We start from the raw sequence: 10,299 nt of genomic DNA, 5'->3' as shown, positions 1-10,299 counted from the left end.
CTCTTCAGTGATTCCACAGAAAAAGTCGTCTCACATAATAATCAGAAGGTGCAGCTTGTTATGATTTATTTTATTGTGATTATAGAACTGCCCACTGAGGGAAGAACAGTAATGTGTGTTGTAATCATGAAGAGTGCCTCTACAATGCTAATGATGATCTGTTTAAGTTTCAGGAAGTGCGCTGAGCCTGAGCCATCAGCTCTTCATCAATCTCCCCTTTACTCGTTCTCTTACTCCACCTTTACAGGCCTCCCGCTGACCAGCCTTCACAAAAAATTAGTAGGGTGTTGTTTGGTGGTTGTTGTGGTCTTACATGACATTGCTAGTGTGTTGCTTTGTTTATAGGTTGATGTTATGGTATAGGAAGTGGTTGCAGAGTATTTACTTGGTCATTTCTATGGAATCAAATGTTCTTGCTAGTTTGTTACTTTGGTATTGCAGGTGGTTGCTAGGGTGTTGCCAACTAGTTGCTAGGTCATGTAGTATTATAGTATTGCAGGTGGTTGCTAGGCCATTTCTCTGGTATTACAAATGCATACTAGTTTGTTACTTTTGGTATTACATAGGGTTGCTAGGTTATTGCTATGGTATCCTGGGGGTTGTTAGGTCATTGCTGGTGGTTGCTAGGGTATCACAAGTGTTTGCTAGGATGTTACAATGTGGCTGCATGATTGCTATGGTATCCCAGATGGTTACTAGGGTTTTACTAGTGTTAGGGTTTTGCTGGGGATCGAATCCGGGTCGCTGGTGTAGTGATCCGGCAAACCCCCACTAGGCCACCAGGGGAATGACTCAAGTGCAGAGGAGTGAGGCGAAAGTAGAGTAGAAAAACAGTTTATTTACAATATTTACAATCCAAGGCAAAAACAAAAGTATAATCCAAACGCTCAGAAGATAACCGGGAAAAAAACAAAAGTTCAAAGTCGAAACAAAGAGCCAAAAACCAGAAAAGAAGAGGCAAAAATACAAATGCTCAGAAGATCCAAAAATGGTAAACACAAAGTCCAAAAGAAAGCAAAGTACAAAAACACAGGCGAAGACCACGGAACAGCGGTTACTGGAGCTAAACATAACAGCACAAAGATTCCGTGACAAGAGGCTAAACTGAGGAAGTATATATACACAAACTAAATAGGACACAGGTGACAATAATGAGGACTAGGCGGGGCACAAGGCACATGGAAAAACAAAGGCACATGGCTGTCAAAACAAAAACAGAAAACACAGAAACAGTGGCGGCCTCTAGAGGCCAAAACAAACATGACAAGATAAGGAAATAACAGCGGCTTCTAGAGGCCAAAACAGTCCCAGTCCTAACAACTAGGCAGTAGCTATGGTATACAAGAGCGTTAGTACGTTGGCTGCAATCATATTCCAAATGGCTGTTATGGAATTCCTAGGTTGCTAATGTATGAAGTCGAGGCGGGTTATTTGTATCAAACTTTTAACAACAAACATTGTCACAAAGCAACTTGACAGAAAAATAAAGAGTTTAAACTTATGAACTAATTTTATCCCTAATACATTTATTTATCCCTGATGATGAAGCCTGAGGTGACAGTGGTAAGAAAAAAAACTCCCTCAGACAACATGAGGAAGAAACCTTGAGAGGAACCAGACTCAAAATGGAACCCATCCTCATCTGGGTGATAACAGATAGCGTGATTATAAATAACTCACTTCTATAACTGTGTCCTATAGAGTCACAAAGTACAACTGTGTCACCAGGAAATTCATTATAGTTTAACAGGAAGTCTGTTTTGTTGAAGTTATAAACTGTTCATTGATGGAGACTTGAGTGCAAAATTGTTCATGACAACTGCAATCCTAAAGTTATAATGATGATTGGAGTCCTAAACCATTGGCGCAAAACTGTAAGTGTCCGGAGCCATCGTCTAAGTGTTTTGACTGTCCATATGGGGCTGTCCTCCACAGGAGCGATGTGATGAGACTCCAGCCCAAAGTAGGGCATCAGGATGGATCAGGCAGGTCTGAAGAGGAGGAGAGGCCAGCATCACTGGTATCTTGAGAGTGACATGTAACGAGCAAGAGAGAGAGAGAGAGAGAGAAAGCACAGGTTGTTAGGTATGTCTATGACAGTTAGTAACTATATATACTGGTCCTGGGCATGACTTTAAACTGCAACCGGTGGTGAGTCTCAGGTCCAGGAGGACTTGAGTATTGGGGAAAGTGTCATGGTCCTACCTGTGGTTTTCCTCTCATCAGGTAACATTCCACTCCTCTCCACTCAGTATTACCTGCCACGCCCGCATGCTCCTTCCCTATCAGGCTCACATGCTGTCAATTTACCCTCATTGACTTTCAGTGGCTGTCACTGGCTGTTGCCTATCACCTGCTGCCTTCTCTGTGTGTATTTAAACTGCAGTCCTCCCAAGCTTCAGTGTCAGATTGTCTTCAAGGCATCGACTCCCTCAACTCTTCATCCCTGGTAACCTGACCCTGCATTTCTGTCTCCATTCTTGCTATCTGACCTGTGACTCTGTGTTTCAGCCTGTTCCCAAATTCCTGTCTGTTGTGCTGTCCTGTCTGCCTGTTGAGAGACTGCTCGCTGGGAAACCGCCTGGGAATACCAAGTGCTGTAAGCCTATGGCCAAACCACTCTGACAATGCCTGGTCCCATCTGATCTCAGAAGCTAAGCAGGGCTGGGCCTGGTTAGTACTTGGATGGGAGACCTCAGACACCACCACCATGCTCCCACCAGCCATCCCTGCCTCTCAGTCCTCCTGCCACTGAGCTTCACACACACATCCTCCCAACTCCCTTTCCCCTGCTATCAATAAACTCAACATTCGACTTGCGCTCTTGGGTCCTTGTCTGTTTGTACTGACAGAATGATCTGACCATCATGGACCCAGCACCCTTCCCGACCAGCATGGGGATTGAGCCCGAAATGACTGCTCTGCAGTGACTGGAACGCACAGAGGGAGACATAAACCGGATGTCCAGCGACATTGCATCTCTGCTTCAGCTTGGCCACCAACAACGACAGCAGTTCAACCAGCAACAGCTCCAACAGCAGCAGCTAACCCAAGTCCTGCAAGTACTCACCATCCGCTCCTGCTCCACCTGCTCCAGCTCTGTCTGCACCACCAAGCCCCTCTGTTGTGGCTTTCCCTCGAAATCCAGTTGCTCCAGTCCTGGTGCCACAGCCTCTAGCTCCCGGTGACCCGGAACCAAAGGTTGGTAATCCGGAACATTTCAATGGTGACCCAAACCAGGCCCGGCCATTCCTGACCAGCTGCCGTATCCAGTTTTCTCTGCAGCCCAGGACCTTCTCGACGGAGGGAGCCAAGGTGGGGTATGTCATCACTCACCTGACCGGCCGGGCTTGGTTGTGGGGGACAGCAGAGTTCGACCGGCAGACCCCGGCCTGTGCCTTCGCTGAGGAGATGTTAAAGGTGTTCGACCTGGGCTCGTCAAGAATAGAGGTGTCACGAGCACTGATGAGTATTCGTCAGGGCAACCAGACGGTGGCAGACTACTCCATTGACTTTCCTACCCTGGCGAGGCGCAGTTCGTGGAACATGGCGGCACTAGTGGACGCCTTCCTCCACAGTTTGGCAGACTACGTCAAACACGAGCTCGTGTCCCATGAGCAACCCCCGACACTCGATGAGGCCATTGCCCTCGCCGTACGCATCGATCACCGTATCCGTATTTTGTAGCCTGTCATAATATTTGTTTTAATTGGCAAAAAAAGAAGAGCAAAAAGAAAAGCAACAAAAATAAAAATATCATTACATTTAATTTTACAGTAAATGTGTGTAACTGAGTCACAATTTTCCTGAAATCGTTGTCGAATAGTTTGTCCCATAGTGTTAAGATGATAAAATCTACTAATATAATTAATATTTGTAACAAGGTGGACCTGTGGTGGACGGTTTCTTATAAAGAAACTCACAGAAATCTTGGCGCAATGTTGGGAGACAGGGGCCTCAAGAATTCAAAGATGCTTCAATCGTCATATTTTTCAAGAAAAGCAACAGATCACTTTGTGATCACGATCGTGTTTTCTCATTACTCGCTATTGCTGGTAAAATACGTGCGCAAATAATACTTTAATCTTGAATAAAATAAATGTCAGTTATTGATACTGTTTACTCAGAATCTAATCATAAAGTCCTCACAAGTTGTAACATTTCTAGTATCTCGTAGCACATCTGATGAAGCGCCAAATAAGATGGATGGGTCACATAATAAGGATGGAAAATTATAGAATTCCAAAAATTGTGTTGTACAGCCAGCTCCCCAATGCTCCTAGAAGAGTCGGATGACTGATTCTCCTTATAACTATAAGCTGAAAGATATCCTTAACCTTCTGAAATTGGACCATTCAACTTGGGAGCATCTTCCACTCAATCGAGATCAATGGTGAAATATATACCTATTCAAAATGACCCTAACCCATAACTACATCATCGCTTGTTTACCGCAATGTATTATGGGTGATACCCAGGGTCAGCTCTGCTGTATTGTTTATTTTCGCCTTTGTTAAACTGCATTGTTCTGTGTAACTGGTTTTAATCGTGCCGCCTAAAACTGCTGTGTGCTTTACTGTGTCTCTACAACAAAGAGAACACCTCATTTGAGCTTTTATCAGCTGCCAGTTGAGCAGAAGAGAAGAAAGAAATTGCTGAATTTGATCCGCAGTGAAAACCTTCGAACTGAATCAAAATGGACAAGTGTTTGTAGCTTACATTTCTCTGGTGGGAAAAAGACATACTTAAAGGGGAAGTGAAGTACTTTTTTAACTTGCTTTATTTTGTGAGAATGCAGGCACTTACAGATGTATGAGCGGAGGAAAACAGATTGCAGAAAGTCAACAAAGCCAAATCGAGAGACTGAGTCAGTGTCGGTAAACTAGCAAGGGTCGAGCAATCGGCAAACAACGTAACGTAGGAAAGACAACGAGCGAGAAACGAGAAGAAAGTAGCAAGGATCAGAAATTAAGTGGTCAGTCAGAAAGATACAAGGCTTGGTATGAACTGGGAGCAGAACAATACTTCGCAAAGGTGTGTTTGTGAGTGGAGCTTATATGGAGGGACAGGAGAATGAGGAAATGGAAGCCAGCTGTGATTCAGTAGGCAGGAGACAGAGGGCACTGTGTGTTCTGGGAATTGTAGTTTGGAGGATCCATGTTTGCAGTTTACTGATCTTCAGCCCCCCCCCCCCGAGGAGCTACATCTGGGAGCTACAACCTTTCTGGGATGACCCCTACCTCTGGGTGCTGGTTTGCTAGGATGTTGGGCATGGAACTCTTGCTTCAGAAGGGGGTCGAGGATGTCTTTGGATTTGACCCAGCTTTGTTCCTCTGGCCCGTACCCCTCCCAGTCTACCAGGGACTCAACTTAGCTTCCTCTGCGTCTTAAATCAAGGATCTTGTTGACCTGGTAGATGGGATCTCCTTCAAGGTTGAGTGAGGGGTGTTCTTGGGTTGATGTGTTGATGTGTTGCCAGCGAGGGGTCCCAGGATGGCAGGTTTAAGGTGTGAGACATGGAAAGTGGGTGATATTCGGCTGTGGGGAGGGAGTTCGAAATGGTCTGACACTTCGTTGATGCAACACAGGACTTTCAATGGCCCGATGTAGTGAGGTTGGAGCTTCCTGCAGATGTTGGTCTCCCTTAGGTTTTTCATGGCCACCCATACTCTGTCACCAGGGAGGACATTGGGAGTCTCTCCTCTATGCTTATCTGCATATATCTTGTACTTGGCGCAGACTGATTCCAGATGTTGGTGAACCTCCTCCCAGATGGACTGACTGTGCTTGAACCAGTCAGTCATCGATGGCTTGTCATCATGTCATCCCAGGGGAACAAGGGCGGTTGGTAGCCGAGTATGCACTGAAACAGTGTCAGTTGGGTGACAGTGTTTCAGTGAGTTTTGTGCATACTCAGCCCAGGGCAGGAAACGTGCCCAGTCCCCCTGGTTGTGCATGCAATAAACCCTGAGAAAGCAGCCAATTTCCTGGTTAGCTCTCTCTACCTGACCATTGGACAGAGGGTGATGGCTAGAAGTGAGCTTCACGGATACCCCCAACCTCTCCATGAAACTTGTCCAAAACTTTGAAATGAATTGGGGTCCCTGGTTACTAACTATGTCTTCTGGGATGCCATAGTACCGGAAGACATGCTGGAACAAGAACACCGTGGTTTGAGAGGCTGTGGGGATACCAGGCAGTGGGATAAGTTTCAAGGCTTTCGAAAATCTGTCTATGGTTACCATTATTGTGGTGTTGTCTTGAGAGGGAAGGAGATCCATGATAAAGTCGATAGCCAGGTGAGACCATGGCCTTTGGGGAATGGGTAGTGGGCATAGTTTGCCAGCGGGTGGGGGGGGGGGGCTCTCAGGACCTTTTCTTGAGAACATTCGGAGCAGGAGGCGATGAATTGGTAAATTTCTGACAACATGTTCTCCCACCAGTACCTGTTCCTTAGCATCTGGTGCATACGCTGGCTGTTCGGATGTCCTGTGGTGGGAGATGCATGTGCCCAGGTGATGAGTTTACTGCGAAAATGCTTCAGCACATCAAAAAAGAGAGAAAGAAATCACAACTTTATTCATCACACACTTGTGAAATTTCCTCTCTGCATTTAACCCATCTGAAGCAGTAAACACACATGTGAGCAATGAGCACACACATACCCAGAGCAGTGGGCAGCCATGCTAACAGCGCCCAGGGAGCAGTTGGGAGTTAGGTGCCTCACTCAAGGGCACCTCAGCCCAAGGCCGTCCCATATTAACTTAACCACCTGTCTTTGAACTGTGGGGGAAACCAGAGCACCCAGAGGAAACCCACACAGACACAGGGAGAACATGCAAACTCCACACAGAAAAGCCCTTGCCGGCCGCTGGGTTCGAACCCAGAACCTTCTTGCTGTGAGGCGACCATGCTAACCACTTACACCACCATGCCACCCAAGAGAAGGCCAGTTGGGAGGTGAACCAGCAGAGTTTGAGGCTGTGATTCGTTGATTTCCTTGTCCAGTTTGCAGGTGATGGATTACATGAAACATTGTGGTGGGACAATGGGATGTAAACCGGTTTCATGGTGGGATGGCCCAGATGCCCTGGATAAAGCATCTGCCTTGACATTTTTGGAACCTGGACAGAATGAGATAGTGAAGTCAAAGCAAGTGAAAAATAGTGCCCACCTGGCCTGACGTGGGTTCAATCTCTGGGCCTTTCTGAGGTACTCAAGATTTTTATGATCACTGAGGATGATGAAGGGGTGAGTGGCTACCTCTAACCAGTGCCGCCACTCTTCAAGAGCTAGTTTAATAGCAAGCAGTTCTCCATTTCCTATGTCATAATTTTTCTCTGCTGAAGTTAGTTTCTTTGAAAAGAAGGCTATGGGGTGTAGTTTCTGTTTCTCCCTGAAATGTTGGGACAAGATGGCCCCTACTCCAGTATCAGACACATCAACCTCTACGATGAACGGTTTTGCAGGGTCAGGATGCTGGAGTATTGGAGCTGACGTGAAGGCTTGCTTTAGTCAGTTGAAGGCTTCTTCTACAGCTGGGTTCCAGCATAGGCTCTTGGGACCTTTCTTCAGCAGCATGGTTAGAGGGCCTGCCAGAGTGCTGAAGTTTCGGGTGAACTGGCGGTAGAAATTTGCAAAGCCTAGGAAGCATTGAAGATCTTTGATATATCTGGGTGTCGGCCAGGATGTTACGGCTGAGTCCTTGGATGAGTCCATGCTTACTCCACTGGCGCTGATGATGTAGCCCAGGAAGGAGATCCTGCTTTGGTGGAACTCACATTTCTCAGCCTTCACGTAGAGGTTGTTTTCCAGTAGTTGCCTGAGGACTGCCCTGACGTGTTCCTGGTGAAGACAGATATTTGAGGAGTATATCAGGATATCATCAATGTACGCGATGACATATTTGCCCAGCATGTCCTGTAGCATGTCATTGACGAAACATTGGAACATGCTGGGTGTAACTGTCAGTTTGTTTTGTTATTTTTTGTTTTCATTAAATATCATGTTTGTAATGTCCAAGAATATGTTTGTGTTTAATTTGATATTTACGCTGGGTCATGTTGGGTCAGGTGATATCAGGTGTTGCACACGGACATTAGGTGCCGTACCACTCACCTAGGTGATTGGACTTGACTATGCTCGCGGCCATGTTACAAGCGGCGGGCTAGTTTGAAATGTTTGTGTTTTAAGCTTTAAGTCTCATTCCCTCTTCAGTTATACGCAGCCAGCGAGGTATGTTTGTTTCTTTGTCTTTGCTGTTTTTGATTTATATTGCGTTGTATCTGGGTTTATGATTTCTTTACTGATTGTGTTGTGTTGCGTTTGTACTGTCAGTTTGACGGTGGATGAAAGATGAACGCAGTGGATTTTATGGATTACGTTATTAAAAGATTGATCATCCATCAGTAACTAAAACTTGGCTCAAGCGTGATTCCTGGAGGGCGTGACACTGGGATCTGAAGAAAGGCCATAAGGCATGACCTAGTATTCGAAGTGTCCAGCAGTGGTGCTACAAGCAGTCTTCCACTCGTCACCCTTCTTGATCCGGATCAGATTGTGTGCACTGTGCAGGTCTAGTTTGGAGAATATTTAAGCGGTCTGTAGTTGTTCCAGAGATGCTGGAATGAAGGGAAGAGGATAAGGATACTTGACACTGACCTGGTTTAGATCTCTGTAATCTATCCAGGGCCTCAGTCTGCCTCCACGTTTCTCCCCAAAAAAGAAACCAGCTGATGCGGGAGATTTGGATGGATGAATGTATCCCTGTTTGAGGGCCTCCTAAATGTAATCCTCCATGGCAGCATGTTCCTTTTGGGACAAGGGATAAATGCAACCGTGGGGTGGAGACATACCAGGTAGTAAGCCTATGGTGCAATCGTAAGGCCTGTGCAGAGGTAGCCCACAGGCCTTCCCCTTGCTGAAGACTTCGGAGAGGTCCTGATAGCAGTCAGGAACGTTGTCCATGGAGTCAGGTTGCGGACTCTCTACAGAGGTGGAGGATACCTGGACCTGAGGATGAGAAAGACAGCTCTGAAAACACGTGGGTGACTACTGGAGAATTTTCTTGTTTTGCCAAGAAATGAGAGGGTCGTGGAGTTGCAGCCAGGCATATCCGAGGATAATATCATGGTTAACGGTTGTAACGTAGAGGGATATGAGCTCCTTGTGTAATGCCTTGACCTGGATCTGCACAGGTTGGGTGTGTGAGGTGACCAGCCCGTTACCTATGGGTCCTCCACTGATGGTCCGAATGCTGAGTGTTCTGTGCAGTGGGGTGATGGGCAGGTTGAACTTCTGCACGATGGCTTTATTGTTAAAGTTCCCCTCTGCCCCTGTATCGATGAAAGCAGATCAGGTGTGAATGGAGGATGTAATTAATTTTTAGTAGCACTGGTAACTGGAAAGACTTTGAAGAGAGCTTTCTTACTGGACTTGTAGATTGTATGGGTTTCTCGGCTGGGTTCTCACAGGCTGGTCGGATTGGACAGTTCCGGATGTAATGTTCGGCGCTCCCACAGTAGAAACACAACCCCTCCTTGTGTCGTCTAGCGCACTCAGCATGTGTTAACCTAGTGCGAGAGACCTCTATGGGTGCGCTGTCCTCTGACGGGGGAGCAGTCCTGGCACAATCATGAATGGAGGGTCAGTGCTTTAACAATTGGTCGAGGCGGATAGATAAATCTATGAGGGAGTCGAGAGAAAGGTTCTCATCTCTACAAGCCAATTCATTAATGATCTCAGGATGGAGACCATGGCAAAAGGACCTTGGTAAAAGGTCCATTCATAGGACTTGGTTTGCTCACCACCCTTGTTCCAGATTGCAGTAGCCCAGCAGAGCGCTTTGCCAGTGAGAAAAGACAGAAATTTAGCGATCTTATGCTCATCTAATAGGTTTGGCATGGTGGCGAAATACATAGAACATTGTAATAGGAAACCTTTACATGCAATGACATCGCCAGAGAACTTTTCTGGAGTTTGGAGTTGTAACACGGGACTTGGAGGAGACTTGGAGCATGCTCGGAGGGCCTGCAACATCACGGTTGTGAGCTGTGACATCCGGGTGTTGAGATTGGCGAGCATCTGCTGATGTTCTCTTAGCAAACGCCCCTGCGCATTTAAAGCAGTCTGTTTGGAATCCTCCGCTACATCCATGTTGGCAAAGTATCCTGTAAAAATGCAGGCACTTACAGATGTATGCGTGGAGAAAGACATATTGTAGAAAGTCAACAAAGCCAAATCGAGAGACTGAGTCCATGTCAGTAAACTAGCGAGGGTCGGGCGATCAGCAAACAACGT

The sequence above is a fragment of the Neoarius graeffei genome, chromosome 14, assembly GCF_027579695.1.
Source record: "Neoarius graeffei isolate fNeoGra1 chromosome 14, fNeoGra1.pri, whole genome shotgun sequence".
NCBI lineage: Eukaryota > Metazoa > Chordata > Actinopteri > Siluriformes > Ariidae > Neoarius > Neoarius graeffei.
The sequence above is the reverse complement of the archived record's forward strand: the minus strand, read 5'-3'. Positions refer to the sequence as shown.